General features: G+C 37.8%; 1 long non-coding RNA gene across 1 annotated transcript in view; it reads left to right on the plus strand.

Moving 5' to 3' along the window:
* Positions 1-13220, plus strand: part of LOC118498508 — a 30068-nt gene extending 16848 nt beyond the window's left edge. The window contains exon 3 of the long non-coding RNA XR_004900990.1: positions 13062-13220. This is a non-coding gene — a long non-coding RNA (uncharacterized LOC118498508). The remainder of the gene's footprint in view (positions 1-13061) is intronic.
* The last annotated feature ends 2626 nt before the right edge of the window (positions 13221-15846 follow it).

Raw genomic sequence — 15846 nt, forward strand, 5'->3', positions numbered from 1 at the left:
GTGATACTTTAATGGTACAGAAGTATGTCCTTGGTAAAATTATGGTCACATTGGGATATAATGACATAAATACACCAAATAGTATTATAAAATTATGTAGAATCCAATACTCAGCTATGTGATGTGGACTCTTTATCTAATAGTATTTCTGAAAAAAAAAAAAGATTGATCTGTGGAACCTGGGATGATTTGGGAAAGAATAGTTCATAGAAGGTTAGGAACTTGAGTTGAATTTAGGATTGATGTAGGGAGGTGAGGGAAGAGGAGAACATTAGAGATAGGGGAATTTATTTAGTCATACTGATAACTCATGAATGAATAAAGATAATGTCTTTTAATTCATGGATTAAAATTTCAGTGATGTCTGTATCTCCTTAACTGAGTGATACTTGCAGAGATGTGTTTGGGTCTGTCCTGTCCTAATGCCCTGCCACCCAGCTTCAGGTGATTTATAAACAATGCATATAATCGGGGTATTTTCTCAAACTTTTGCTCTTGCTGATGTTTTCCATCACCCAGAAACTATGCACATGTGAGCTAAATGAATGTCATGTTATTGACAGGGATAATACTCTACCTCTAGAAATTTTGACGGAATTGGTAATAGTGGTTCATTTCAAAAAGGGGTGTTTCAAAGTCAGCAGATTCTTTGACATTTTTTCCCTTCTCCCCCTTCAATGTATGAACCCCCACTGAAATCTTAGAAAGATGCACTGGTTGTCATGGTAAAAACTATGCTAATTGGCTTCCTCTAGTTGATGTTCTGTCAAGCTCACTGCCCCATTCCTCATTGGATTTGGAATAGAGTGCTTAACTTTATACTTCTCAGAGAACTTGTTCCCAGCAAGTCAGCTGCCTCAGCAGCAAATGGAAGGTATTTGAAATGTCCAATATGTTATCCAAATATTTCTCCCTTCATGGGGCCATGTATACACAGTTTTACTTTCCACAGAGAGTACTGATGGAAACTTAGTTGTAAATTTTTAACTGCATTAAGTGAATTTGGGGAAGTTGTAAAGAATGAAGGCATGTGGGCAGACTCTTAATTTGAGAAAGCAGACCTGAATCTAGGGCTAGGCTGGTCTGAAACCAGCTGTGAGGTAGTCCTGTCTTTGGTTGTCACCTTGCCCTGTTTTCCCTGCTGCTAGTAGGAATGAATGAAGAAAAGAAAAAGGAAAGCAGGCAAGCCTAGTACTTACCTCACAAGGTGTGGTCTTATCTTCAGACTCTTCCAGAGTTCCCTTCTCTTCCAGCCTTTGAAATAAAAATGTAGCTACCTGGTGCATCATATTACCAGGTCATTTTTCTTTGCTGAGTAGCTTATAGGAAAATCAGAAGTATGGTTTGCATGGTTCTGAATGATTTTACATATCACTTATATAACTTATTTATAATTGCCCTTGATGACCATTGGGATAGATATTTTTGTTTTCTTTACATGACATCAGATAAGCAGATGCCATCATCTACATAATGGTTTAGTTTTGCTACCAGAACTTCTCAGTAGCAGTGACTCCTTGAGAAATTGAGTATCCTGTGTAGTTTTATGCTTTAGTTTTACACCTGTATGAATGGGGTTGTAAGGCTGTTTCCTCTTATTTTGGAGGAAGACATGCCTAGGGGGTATGATATCAGGTGTTCCCAGGGGTCTCTTTCCATCTCTTGGAATACTTTTAGTGAGGCTGCAAACTCATCTGAAGACCCTCCACCCCACCTATCTTTTTAAATCCACTTTTAACTGCCAATGATGCTCTATTCCTCAGTGTGAATGGGTGTGAGAGATTTTGGGCACTGGCCACCCGAGGGAACAGTGTGGGAAAACACTGGGAAAGAAGAGTGTCCAATAGGTGTTTGAGACTGGAAAACAACTTGCTTTTTGAATAATTTTGCCTTAGGCTTGTAGTAAGGATAATAATGATAATTATCATCATCAGGAAATGGTGTCAAATTAAGTGCCTAATTGAGCATGATGCTGTACTTAGAGAACATCATAGACCTATCTGTTTCTGCACTGAGCCTAAGACAAACACACTGTTGTAGACACTGGGTTGTTTGATGGAAGTATTAAGTCATATAAGTTCATTTGGGTAATAAGGGCCAGTGAGATAAAAAATATGAAGGGAAATGGCACCTGAATATTGTTTTGGTTCTATTCCTTTCCACATATTTAGAAACGTTTGGGCTCTCATTAATGCCTCAGAAAGTAATGTCAGATTTTTTTTTGGTTATAAAGTCCTTACTAAGCACCAGGAACATTGTTTAGGCTGACAGAGATTGCTGTATACTCTTGGAAATGAGGACAGAAAAGGAGAGGGGTGGGTGGGGACACATACTAAGACACCTCCTGGAAGATGGTTTGAGGTGACTGTATGAACTAAAAGAGTATAAATACACACTAAGATTTATTGAGGTCTTACTAAGTTTCAGGTGCTGTGTGAAGCACCCAACATCAGTTATCTCATTTAATCCTGCTAACAATGACCACATAAATGAAGAAATGAAGGTACAGAGAATAAAGAAGTTGTCCAAAGTCACAGAGCTATACAGATTCCCCACACCCTTTACTTACATGATACTAAATTTCTGTGATTTTTTTTTTTTTGCTATTATTGGGCACTCTCTCTGCAAAAGTGTGTACAGTTAGTTCAGGGCTCCATTTAATTGGATTCTGGTTAATTGAGGGTTGGCTTTTTCATAGGGAGGTTGCAAATGATTCAGCTCAGGCATAATCAGCCCCTTACTGTCCACTAAATAATCATATCTCATGGTACTTTATTGGTGGAGATTGAGAAAGTTATATTTATACACCAAAGAAACTTGATATATCAAAGGAGAGGACTGAGTTCACTGAAATAATTCAAAAGGCCTGGAACTCTGTTAAATTCAAGCTGTTCTTATAATTCCATTATTGTTAAATTCTTTCCTTTCCAACAACCCACCAGCCATCCAGCTATAATGACTTGTATATGTAGGGTTTCTTTATTTTAAAGGGAAGAATAGCTTTGAGCTCATAGGGTGGAGGTAAAGCCTGTCTATGCTGTAGTTCCTACAGTTTGCCTTTATATGTTTCCATAGAAACAGAATTGTTGTTTGAACTAAAAATTCTTAGATTTGTTTTCCTTTTTACATTGTTTAAAACTTGTGCTAACTTTATCAAAATCAAAGGGCAGATTTGTGGCTTGCTTTCCATTTTATTGGCAATTAGTGGAGTCTGTATCCTCAGAGGAGAAAGAGGCCACTCAGGGCAGATTTTTATTAACCCTTGACACCAGTGAAGAGAGATATACAGGGCCCAGGAGAAGTAAGGCCTGCTTGAGTGTGGTTAGTAGGGTAATAATATGGGTATAATGATTTAAACATTTCACCTAAAATGTCATATGGTGTGTTTGAGTGTGATATTATGTTACAGAATTACATGCTTAGATTTTATAATAAAAGATTTTGTAATAAAAAGGGACATTATTTGTGCTGGACCCTGTGTATACATGGATGTGTGAATCCCCTTCCTATAATAGTCTTTTCTAACTCAATCTTTCCATTCAATTCAGCCATCTTGCCTCAGGGCATAGGATCATTTTGGAGCAACAGTATATTTAAGAGCATAGGCACTACAGTCAGGTTGATGTGGATTTAACTTCTGGCCCTGCTAAATGTTGTCTTATGTGAGTTTGGGAAAGTAATATAAGCACTCTGATTTTCAGATCCTCACCTGTTAAATGGGGGATAATACTGATACTGGTTTAATAGGAATAACATGAAGGCATAGTTCCTGAAACATACTAAACATTCAGTTAATGGTAGGTTTTTTAGTTACTTGTCCTCCACCTGAAACTTTACCAGTCTCTCCTTTGAAGGCTTCTTCTTGATCCCCACCTCATGTTGCTTGCTTTGATGTCATATTGCTGGGCACTTTTGAGTTGGTTGTTGATTGAGTTCTAGTTCTTTTTTTACATATGGGTGTTGTCTCTCAGATCACCTAGATTATAATCACCTGAGTGCACTAGTGGGCTTTTGCCTGAGCTTGCAGGAAATGATAATTAAATACTCATGGAAGATAAGACACAATCTTATCCAGAGACTGTTTGGAGTTGGCTTCTTGTTTCCACAGGAATTCAGGTAACCACTGTCTCTCCTAGCTTTTGCTGCCTCACTATCACAATCTGCTAAGACATGTCCAATGTACCCAATATAACAGATGCCATTTGTAAGGACCTATGAAGAGAAAAGAATGTATCGTGCAATCTTCTCTGCATCAAATGCCATTGTGCCTGTGGTTCATTCTACTTGGGAAAAACACTATGTTAAGTTTGGTCCATCTCAAGGACAGCTACTGGAGCCTCTTATTGGGTGTCAATTGGCAATGCCTCCATCCAAGCTGAGCTGAGATGGGAGCAAGGTCAACTTCACTAAAGATTCTCCTATGTATCACCATTGGGTGGCAGTATTACTCAGACTGAAGGTATTAACCTTCAGTCTGGGCTATTTTTCTCAGATATTTTGCAGTTAAATATGATATCTAAGGTGAAAAATCGATTATGAGAAAGTGCCCAAGTTAAATGGTGAGCTGCTTGCAGGCAGCTTGCTGGAGCAAAAAGGGAGATAAGTAAGGAATTATTAAGGAAAAAATCAAATGTTTACCAGAGCTTTGTAAAATACAGGGGGAAATGAAAACAGGGCTTCTGTGATAAATGAGCAAAGAACATGGATTTACTTCCATTCTGAACTCCTCTATTGCTCTAGTCAAATAGCAGAGGTTATTTGAACTCAAACTATTTTTTGTCACACTGAATAGAGGAAACCTCTAAGGAAAGTCTTTGTGAGATTTTTAGGTAATATAGCCTCATCCTAGTGAGGGGATAAGTTTTGCTGTTCTCTCTGTAACCCTCCCTATAGCCATCACTGTGGATGGCATCTAGGTGCCAAGTTGTTTAAATATTTTCCATGAAGAGAAAAACCCAGTGTTGGAAACTAATCCCTCCATTCTAGAGAGCCACCTGCAATTCATCAGGGACCAAGGGCAGGCCTGAGTCAGTGACTGGTTTGAAGGCAGCAGAGGAAAAAGGGAAATGTGCAGGAGGGAGGGGAAGAAGGGACAGGCAAAAGGGGTAGTATCTGGGCTTATTGAACCAGCCTGTTAATTGTGCTCCATTGATTTTCCTAAACATAAATCTGATTGTCTCATTCCCCTGCCTAAAACCCTCCAATCTTTCCTATTAAGTCAAACATTAATTTCAACCTCCTTGACATGACGTACAAAGCCTTTCATGATCTGTCTCTTGCCATGATCCATCTCAACTCTTCCTACTTTATGCCTTACACTTGATGCTGCAGTAATATTGAATGGCTTACAGATCATTCTGTTTCTGTTCCCCTAGTGCCCACTTATGCATACAAAAGGCTGCCCCATGTACTTATTCATGTAAATCATTCTGCCTGGGGCATTGTTTCCACCATTCCTGTTCATATAATATTTCAAGACACACCTCAGATATCATCTCCACTAAGAAGCATTTTCCAACCACTTCAGAGGGGGCTGTGTTTCTTATCTGGGTTCCATGACACCTGTGTATACTTCTGTCCTGTCACTTACCCCATTATATTAAAATTAGTTATTTACATATCTGTCTTCCCCACTAGACTGAGACATCCTTGAAGATGGGGCTAAAGGCATTCAAAATATTTCATATGGTGGTGAATGGCAAAGAGAGGACCAAGGCAGTGGTCTTAAATGCCCATCAGAGGTAGCCATGGTTTGCACTTCCTTTCTGTTCAGCAGATGTCTGCTTTCTCACTGGCTTACATATTTGTGAAAAGTTGTCCATACAATTATTCATCAAACTTCTGGCTCTAGAAATGTTTGCATTTTAAATGGGTGTTCTTAGTGCTTTACTTTTAGGAAATAATGGAATTCCAGGTACTAAGGCAAGCTGATGTAGAGACATTTTCCTTAGCTTTTGCACCACATGGTATAGGCAACTGTCCATTAAGCCTGTGTTGAAGGTCTACCCTGAACCCAGTGCCCACTTACCATCATAGCGATTTGTTAACTGTTGACTTTTTTCTTAAAAAAATATGAGCATGTTGATTGTGGGACCCTAGCTAGAGTGTGAGCTCCTTGAGGAGGGTAAGAGTCTCCAACTTGTCTAGGGTTTTCCAGAGGGCTCTGTAACATGGTTAAGGCTCTGAGAGTATTCTTGATAATCCTGCCTATTTATGGGGGATTTCTCTTTTTACATTATGCCTAAACCAGAGTGGAGGGCAACACTAATACAGTTCAACCAAAATTGCTTGTCCTTGCCTCAAATACTAGATTGCTATCTTAACTAAATCAAAGGCTTAAATAAAAATTAGTGCACATGAAGTGAAGAATGGATTGAAAACAGCTTGGACCATCAAACTTGGCTGCTATCATCACACTGCCATTTCTCAGAAATTTCAAATGATTTTTATCATCAAAAAATGAAAAAAAGTAACATAATATCCATAGGAAAATGTGCTTTATTAGCAAGATTCAGTCTGTACTTATTGGAGAATTGCCAATTCTACTGATGAAAAACTTTTCTCAGACCATCTGTCAGTTATTATGGCAGTCTGTGTTTAACCTGTTCTATACCAGCACAAAATAATTCACTAATCTAGTGAGTTGCAGCATTGGGTGCTGTGAGGGATAAGACATGGTGTCTATTTTCATGGGCCTTAAAATGTAATAGGAGAGACAAGGGCAGGGCATACATAATCATATATTAAGCAGGGCAAATGTACTGAGTGCCATGAGAGAGATACCAAATATGGTGAAAGCACCAATGAGAGGGAAATTAGTTCTGAGTAGTGGCTGAGGACGTCTCCACAGAAGCATCTGGAGGCAGGGAGAAAGAGTAGGAATTGTGGGCATTCTGGGTGGAAGAACTAGCATGTTCTATGCCAACAGAGGTGCAAAAGTCCAGCATAGGTCTGTACAATGGGAATATTCTAGTGTTATAGGTATAGAGGATATGGAAATAACAGTAGAGAGTGTTGTATAGGTTGTTTGGGGGTCAGCTGAAGGAGGAATTTGACTGTCACATTAAGAGGTTGACATTCTATTCTATAGAGGAGACAGTGGGTCACCAGTAGCATGGTTTGGAATGGTCAGCAACTTGCTCAGAGCTGTGGTTTAGAAGGATTATTTGGTTAGCCTAGGAAGTATAGGTTAAATACTGAGCTGTTTTCTCTAACCTCAGGGGAGGTAGAAATGGGTTTGTGGCTTTCTGCTATTCTAGATATGATGCACTAGGTTTTGGAGACTTAAAAGTATACTTTTCTTTTATTAGTTGCTACTAGATTGATAGCCCTGAGGTCACTGCTCAGGCCAAAACAGCTAGCTCAGATGCCATGGGAGGCTATATTTTTCTGTTGGACTTTGAACCTATGTGAACTTTGTGGGTTTTCAAGTAAACCTTGGCCAATTTTTCATATCAGTTTGACGTTCTTCTTTATCTTGTAAGGATGTATGCATGTCTGTGTGTTCTTTTTGATCTTTAAAAAGTCTTTGTAACTATTTTTGTGCTGGAGGTTGAGGGTAATGGTAAGGATGTGGTAATCACATCTGAATGCCTGTATTTTATTCTCCAGATTCATTCTGGCTTAGTGTTATCAAGGGTCTTCTGTTATGGGGTACATTTTTGGTTGGGGTAGCACTAGCATTTCTCAAAGCTGACTGTTTTTGACTACTTGTGGAATTCACCTGAGGAGAAATCTGGCTTAAGGCTCTGACCTAGGTGGATGAATCAGACACAGGTATCTGTTTGTTTAATTAAGCCCCCATGTTATACAGATGCATGCTCAGGTTTGAAGACCACTCTAGTAGGAAAATATTAAAAACTAAGAAATGGATATTTGAATTTAAAAGGCAAAAAGGTAGATCATAAGACTATTTAAAGGAGTTTTGAAAGGTGTAGAAAACTTGGCCTTTTGGATTTTTTTCTTTTAGTTCATCAATCTAGGAATAAAGGGGTCAAAGAAGAGAAATTCGTAATACAAGTAGAAAGATCTTCCCATTTGGGAAGGCTTTTCTCCTTTACTACTCCTGTATAAATCTTACCCATGATGTAAGGCTCATGCCCTCTCATATGTGTCCTAGGACCACTTTAGCCTATGAGCTTTTCTTGTTTTTTTTTTTTTTTTTTTTCCCCAGAGTTGCCTTCACTTTCTGATTGTCCCTTTCATTTGCCATCTAGCTTTGGGGTCTCTTGTGTACTATCAACTTACTCTAGAATTGTTGGTGAGTTCATCTTGATTTTGGACTTATCTGCTTAATGCCTGTTGATGTTGCCTCCCTAAATAGTCTCTAAAATTCCTTGAGGGCAAGGAATCTCTTTTTATTCTTGCTTCCAGACTCTCCAATCCTATAGTATCTGACATAATTCTTGTAACTCAGTAAGAGCGTGATAAATACTTGCAGAGCAAATGAAAGGATTTCAAGAGACATGATATAGCTTTGCTTGAGGAACATAAATACCAAACCTAAGTTTAGGGATGAAGGGGAAAGTGAACCTAAAATGCTAGCTCATATTCACTGAAATAGTCAAATACTTAAAAATGAGGTGTGCAGAGTTCTTTGTCTTCCCCAGTAGCTTTTAGAGAATTATAGAGAGCCAGGATTCTTTAGTTCCATTTATGAGAAACAAAACCCATTTGCATAACTCACCTTCCACTTCAACACTTTTTTTTTTTCAATTCTAACTATGACTCAGGATTGCTTTATTTCTGGCAGTACTTAGTCTTTTAACTAGGAAGTGAAAGAACATGGAACAGGGTCTTTCAAATTTCTCCAGTCTTTTAGTAATAGATTCTCTTAAGTGCTGAGAGATAGCAGGTTGTGCACTCACTGATTACATCATCTATTATACTGACCCTGCTTAATTTCACTTGTCAAAATGCATCTTACCCATTCCCCTCATTCCTCCTTTGAAACCACAGCTTCCCTGATTTTACAATGTGGGGGACTAGGTGTGGGTGGCAATTGATGCCTGCCTGGGCTTTTTAAGTACCAGCAGCAACATTATTTCTATATTTTTTGTTCCGCCACTGAAAATGCCTTAGCCCACACATAACTAGTTCTTGTTCTCTTCCTGTTCCCCCACCCACAGCAACCTCCTGCTCCCTCAAATGCCTTACCCCTTCTCAGAGGCCACTTTCCTTCACAGTTCCAGAATGGTTTCATTCATCACTGTCATAGTCCCTGTGGATGGTAAACTCTTTCATCTTATCTGCAACCATCAGTAAATGAGTTTGCATTTAATATTTTAAAGAGTTGTCTTTGTTTCTGCACTTTTCCACCCACTGATACTTGCACTTATGTGGCTTGCTGTAGCCTTTTTCCTCTGCCAGTTGGTTGGCAAGAACTAATCTCCCCCAGAAAATTAAAGAGGATTATATTGTCACTCAGAAATCTGTCTAGTTTAATATGACATTGGTCACAAATGCTCACTTTTTTCTTTGGGTGAGAAAGGCAGACTTAGGGAGAAGAGTAACAATTTAAGAATTTGAAAGAGGAGGCTGAAAGTTACAAATGATTGGGCTGGACACTGGGAAATTTTGGATTTTAGTTCATGCCCTGGGTTAACCTGATGTCAGTTCTATGTAAATTACTTTCTCTATATGTATCCCCTTCTGTGCTATAGGTATGATGTTAACTTCTAAATTGGGATCGGGGGTGGGAGTAGCAGATACCATATTTTGAAAATATAGAGGGCATATATGATAATGATATTTGCTATCATCTTGGCATGTACAAGGATGGTAGGTGATTTGTACACATGATTTCTACCCCTTAAAACAACATTGAATAATTTGAGGCTTAGAGATATTCAATGCCTTGCTCAAGAACACACAGCTTGTAAGGGACGAAATAAAGATTTGAACATAGATCTGTCTGGTTCCAGAGTTCACACTGTTATGATTATTTTGTTGTATAAGATCAGGTGGTACTACTGGCCACAGTTAGGTGTTCTCAATGATTTGTATATCCTCTTACCTTGCTTTCCTTTAGGACATCCACTGATACTGAGCTGATGGATGCATGACTGTGGGTGTCTGGGTTTGAATTGCAGCTCAGCCATTTACTAATATAATTTTGTAACTTTGAGCCAGTTATTTTATCTCATTGTCCCTGTTATTCATCTGTAAAATAGGGGTGTTGACAGCCTCTATCCTATAAACTGAAATATCTAAGAGTCACTAATATCAGGTACCACCAAAATGGAGTCAGGAGGTCATTAGGAGAGTCAGATATACCCACATCTGCACTCAGATGAAGTTTGGACTTTGGAACTTTCATGCTTACTGTAGCACATTTTTGCCCAAAGTTTTGAAGGAAAAATAAGGATGTACATTATACATGGGTAGTACTAATTCTGTATCTATACAAATGTTTTTAATTCATTTATTTATGCTTATGTATTAAAAGTGTAACTCTAGAAAGCAATAATAATATGTATGTAAAATAATACCCTGGACTATGATCACTGGTTTTGTATATAAATAAAAATTTAATTAAAAATTAAAACAAAAGGTTTTTTTTAAATGCTATTAAAAAATATTTTATTCATTTATTTTTAGAGAGGGAAGGGAGGGAGATAGAGAGAGAAGAGAAACATCATGTGCAGTTGCTGGGGGTCATGGCCTGCAACCCATGCATGTATCCTGACTGGGAATCGAACCTGCAACACTTGGTTAGCAGCCCGTGCTCAATCCACTGAGCTACGCCAGACAGGGCTAAAACAAAAGGTTTTTTTTTTTTCCCTGAAAGTTTGGTCCAAAAACGTGGGTGCACATTATACATGGCAAAATATGGGTACATTCTGGAACTTGCTCACTCTCCAAACCTCTCCCCCACCTTGTTTTCATGTAGATGCTTACCTCAGAATTATATTACCCAGCCTTGAACAATCCTTTTTTGAATCAGCCATCACTTCATGCAATACGAAAAGTTTTATGTGTTTCACCTTGTGGTGTTTGCCTTTATAAGCTTCAGCTTTCTTTGCTCTCTTGAAGCACAGTTTGGGTTGCTACCCGGAATCTCTGTCTTCTGGGTCACAGTACCTTTTGCTCAAATAAATGCTTTTAAAAAATCAGAGTTCTGGTTTGTTCATCAAATTCATCACACAGATTTAAAATCATCCAAGGGAGGCAAGTGTATGGTCAATATCCAGAAAAAAAAAAAAAAAAAACAGGGGCAAGCTTCCAGTTGTCCTGTCCCAGTAGTATAGCATGGGCATGTTTAATTCTCTCAGCATTGATGTTTGGCAATACATGCAAAGTGTTGCCAACCAGGAAAGCTCAACCAAGCCTTGGTGTCTAAGATTTTTATTGGAGGGGTCACTCATAAAGGCATGTAGTATCCAAATGACTGACTATAGCTACTCAGGTTCTAGCCCCTCAGAGAAGAATATACATTTATCACAAATAACACTTAGTAGCATAAATTATCTCATCAAACTTGTACCACATGGCCCAAGGCCTCAGGCATACAAAAGCAAGTGCTCACTATAAATCACATTTGTTAGCCAGTCCTGAAGACACGCCTATTTTGGGGATATACAGGGTTGGAGCAATCCATGCCAGCTAAGTTAACCTGTTCCTATACAGTAGTCCACCCCCTTGTCTTTTGGCATAGATCTCTTAAAGCAAAATGATTGTATTATTCTAGGAATAAGCATTTAACATACCATTTATATATCTAATATAGCAATAGTATCTCCATAACTATGCCTAATATTTGGAAGAGTAAATGTGGAGATAGACTTAAGGAAACAAATAATCCATCTCCTAAAGAAATTACATGTTTTCAAGTTTTTGTACTGATTTGATACTTATCTCTCCCTTGATGTACTATTATTTGTACCCTGTGATAAATTTATGTGGAGCTATTTAAAATTGAAACTAGTTGGTAGTCAGCTAAATAACATTCTTTAAGCAATTTATTTTCCATTGGCATTACCTATGAGGAGGTTTTATCTAAATCTTTCAATACATTGGATCATCAGTATTATCATATGACTTATGTACACAAGTTGATCTACCAAAATAACTGTTATACCATATAATTAATATGGTGGTGGTACCATTCAGTTTTAAATACACATTGGAGTAACATTGGTTACAAAATTATGTTTCATGTGTATACCTCTATAATACATCATTTGTATATTGTATTGTGTGTTCACCACACAAAGTCAAGCTCCTTCTATCACCATTTATTCCCCCTTTATTTTCTTCTATCTGTCCCCACCCCCAATTTCCCTCTGGTAATCACCATACTATTGTCTGTGTCTGTGAGGGTTTTTTTTTCTTAGTCCCTTCACTTTTTCACCCAGACCCCAAATCCCCTCCCCTCTGACAGCTGTCAGTCTGTCCTCTGTTTCTATGAATCTGTTTATATTTTATTAGCTTGTTTCATTCATTAGATCCCACATATAAAAGAAATCACATGGTATTTGTCTTTCTCTGACTTGCTTACTTCATTTAGCATAATACTTTCCAGGTCTACCCACTGCTGTTGCAAAGGGTAAGATTTCTTTCCTTTTTTATGACTGAAAAGTACTCCATTGTGTAAATGTACCATTGCTTTTTTATCCACTCATCTACTGATAGATACTTGGGCTGCTTCCAAATCTTGGTTATTGTAAATAACACTGCTATGAACACAGGGTGCATATATTCTTTCAAATTAATGTTTTGTGGTTTTTTTTTCAGATTCCCAGAGGTGGAATTGCTGGGTCATAAGGCAGTTCCATTTTTCATTTTTTCAGGAAGCTCCATACTGTTTTCCACAGTAGTTGCACCAATCTGCATTCCCAATAGTGCATGAGGGTTCCCTTTTCTCCACATCCTCCCCAACATTTGATTTATTGGTGATAGTCATTCTAACAGGTGTGAGATTTTAATTTGCACTTCTCTGATGATTAGTGATGTTGAGTATCTTTTCATGTCTATTGGCCATCTGTATGTCCTCTTTGGAGAAGTGTCTATTCAGGACTTTTACTCATTTTTAATGGGTTGTTTGTTTTTTCAGTGTTGAGGTGGATATTAACCTGTTATCATATGTATCATTGGTAGATATATTCTCCCATTCAGTGGGTTGTCTTTTCATTTTGTTGATATTTTCCTTTGCTGTGTACAAACTTTTTAGTTTGATGCAGTCCCATTTGTTTATTTTTTCTTTTATTTCCCTCGACCAAGGAGATCTATCAGAAAAAAATATTGTTATGAGAAATTTCAGAGATTTAATGGCCCATGTTGTCTTCTAGGATTTTTATGCTTTTGAGTCTAAAATTTAAGTCTTTAATCCATTTCAAGTTTATTCTTGTTTATGGTGTAGGAAGGTGGTCTAGCTTCATTTTTTTTGCATGTGTCTGTCATATTTTTCTGATACCATTTCTTGAATTGGCTAGCTTTACCCCATTGTATGTTCTTGTCTCCTTTGTCAATATTAATTGGTCATATAAGTGTGGGTTTTTTTTTTTGGGGTTTTCTGTTCTATTGATTTATATGTCTGTTTTTATGGCAGTAACATGCTGTTTTGATTACCAAGGTCTTGTAGTATAGTTTGATATCAGGTAGCATGACTCCTCCAACATTGTTCTTCTTTCTAAAGATTGCTGTGGCTATTCAGGGTCTTTTGTGGTTCCATATAAATTTTTGGACTATTTCTTCTAGACAAGAATTGTATCTTGATAGGAATTGCATTGAATTTATAGATTGCTTTGGGTAGTATGGACATTTTACTCATGTTAATTCTTCTTATCCATGAACATGATATATGCTTCTGGTTAATTATATTCTCTTCCATTTCTTTCTTCAGTGTCCTATAGTTTTCTGAGTACAGTTCTTTTACTTCCTTGTTTAAATTTATTGCTAGGTATTTTATTCTTTTGGAAACAATTGTGAATGGGATTGTTTTCTTAGTTTCTCTTTTTGATAGTTCAATTTTGCTGTATAAAAATGCAACTGATTTCTGGATTTTATTTGTATCCTGCTACATTACTGAATTGATCAATTTTAGTACTTTTTGGTGGAATCATTAGGGTTCTTTATATTATGTCATTATGTATTACATATTATGTCATCTTCAAATAATGACAGTTTTACTTGTTCCTTTCTAAATTGGATGCCTTTTATTTCTCCTTCTCTGATTGCTGTAGCTAGGACTTCCAGTACTATGTTGAATAAGAGTGGTGAAAGTAGACATTCCTGACTTATTCGTGGTCTTAAGGGGAACACTTCTGCAATGAACATTGGGGTACATACCTCTTTTTTAGTACAGTTTAATGATTATGCTATTACAGTTATCCCATTTTCCCCCTATATCACCCTCCACCCTACATCCCCCTCCCTTCAGCATTCCCCCCCTCCTTAGTTCATGTCCATGGCTCCTACATATAAGTTATTTGGCTCCTCCATTTTCTATACTATTCTTAACCTCCCCAGTCTGTTTTGTACCTACCAATTATGCTTCTTACTCCCTTTAACTTTTTCAACAATTCTCCCCCTCCCCCCTCCTGCTGATAACCTTCCATGTGATCTCCATTTCTGTGATTCTGTTCCTGTTTTAGTTGTTTGCTTAGTTTTTTTTTTTTAGGTTCAATGTTGATAGATGTGAGTTTGTTGTCATTTTACTGTTCATAGTTTTGATCTTCTTTTTCTTTTTAAACAATATTTTATTTATTTATTTTTTAGAGAGAGAGGAAAGGAGGGAGAGAGGGAGATAAACATCAATGTGTGGTTGCCTCTTGCACACCCTCTACTGGGAACCTGGCCCATAACTCAGGCATGTGCCCTGACTGGGAATCGAACCAGCATGCTTTGGTTTGCAGGTTGGCACTCAGTCCTTTCAGGCACCCCAGCCAGTGTAATCTTCTTTTTCTTAGATAAGTCCCTTTAACATTTCACATAATAAGGGCTTGGTGATGATGAACTCCTTTAGCTTTACCTTGTCTGAGAAGCACTTTATCTGCCCCTCCATTCTAAATGGTAGCTTTGCTGGATAGAGTAATCTTGGATGTAGGTCCTTGCCTTTCATGACTTGGAATAGTTCCTTCCAGCCCCTTCTTGCCTGTAAGGTTTATTTTGAGAAATCATCTGATAGTCTATGGGAATTCCTTTGTAGGTAACACTGTCCTTTTCTCTTGCTGCTTTTAAGACTCTCTCCTTATCTTTAATCTTTGGTAATTTAATTATGATGTATCTTGGTGTGTTTCTCCTTGGGTCCAACTTCTTTGGGACTCTCTGAGCTTCCTGTACTTGCATGTCTAGTTCCTTCACCAGATTGGGGAAGTTCTCCTTCATTATTTTTTTCAAATAAGTTTTCAATCTCCTGCTTTTCCTCCTCCTCTTCTTCCTCTTCTTCTTTTTCCTCCATCCTCCTCCTCTTCTTTATTCTTTCCTTCTTGTCCACTATGATTTGGATGTTGGGACATGTAAAGTTGTCCTAAGAGTTTCTAAGCCTCTCCTCATTTATTTGAATTTTTGTTTGTTCATTCTGTTCTGGTTGAATGTTTATATCTTCCTTCCATTCCAAATATTTGATTTGAGTCCCAGTTTCCTTCCCTTCACTGTTGGTTCCCTATATATTTTGCTTTATTTCACTTTGCATAGCCTTCACTTCTTCCTGCATTTTTTTTCAACTGAATGCAATCATTTCTCTGAGCATACTGATTACCAGTGTTTTGAACTCTGCATCTGATAGGTTCGCTATCTCCTCACCACCTAGTTCTTTTTCTGGAGCTTTGATCTGTTCTTTTATTTGGGCCATATTTCTTTGTCTTGGCACACCTGTTATGTAGTAAGGGGTGGAGCTTTAGGTAT

The sequence above is a fragment of the Phyllostomus discolor genome, chromosome X, assembly GCF_004126475.2.
Source record: "Phyllostomus discolor isolate MPI-MPIP mPhyDis1 chromosome X, mPhyDis1.pri.v3, whole genome shotgun sequence".
Classification (NCBI taxonomy): Eukaryota; Metazoa; Chordata; class Mammalia; order Chiroptera; family Phyllostomidae; genus Phyllostomus; species Phyllostomus discolor.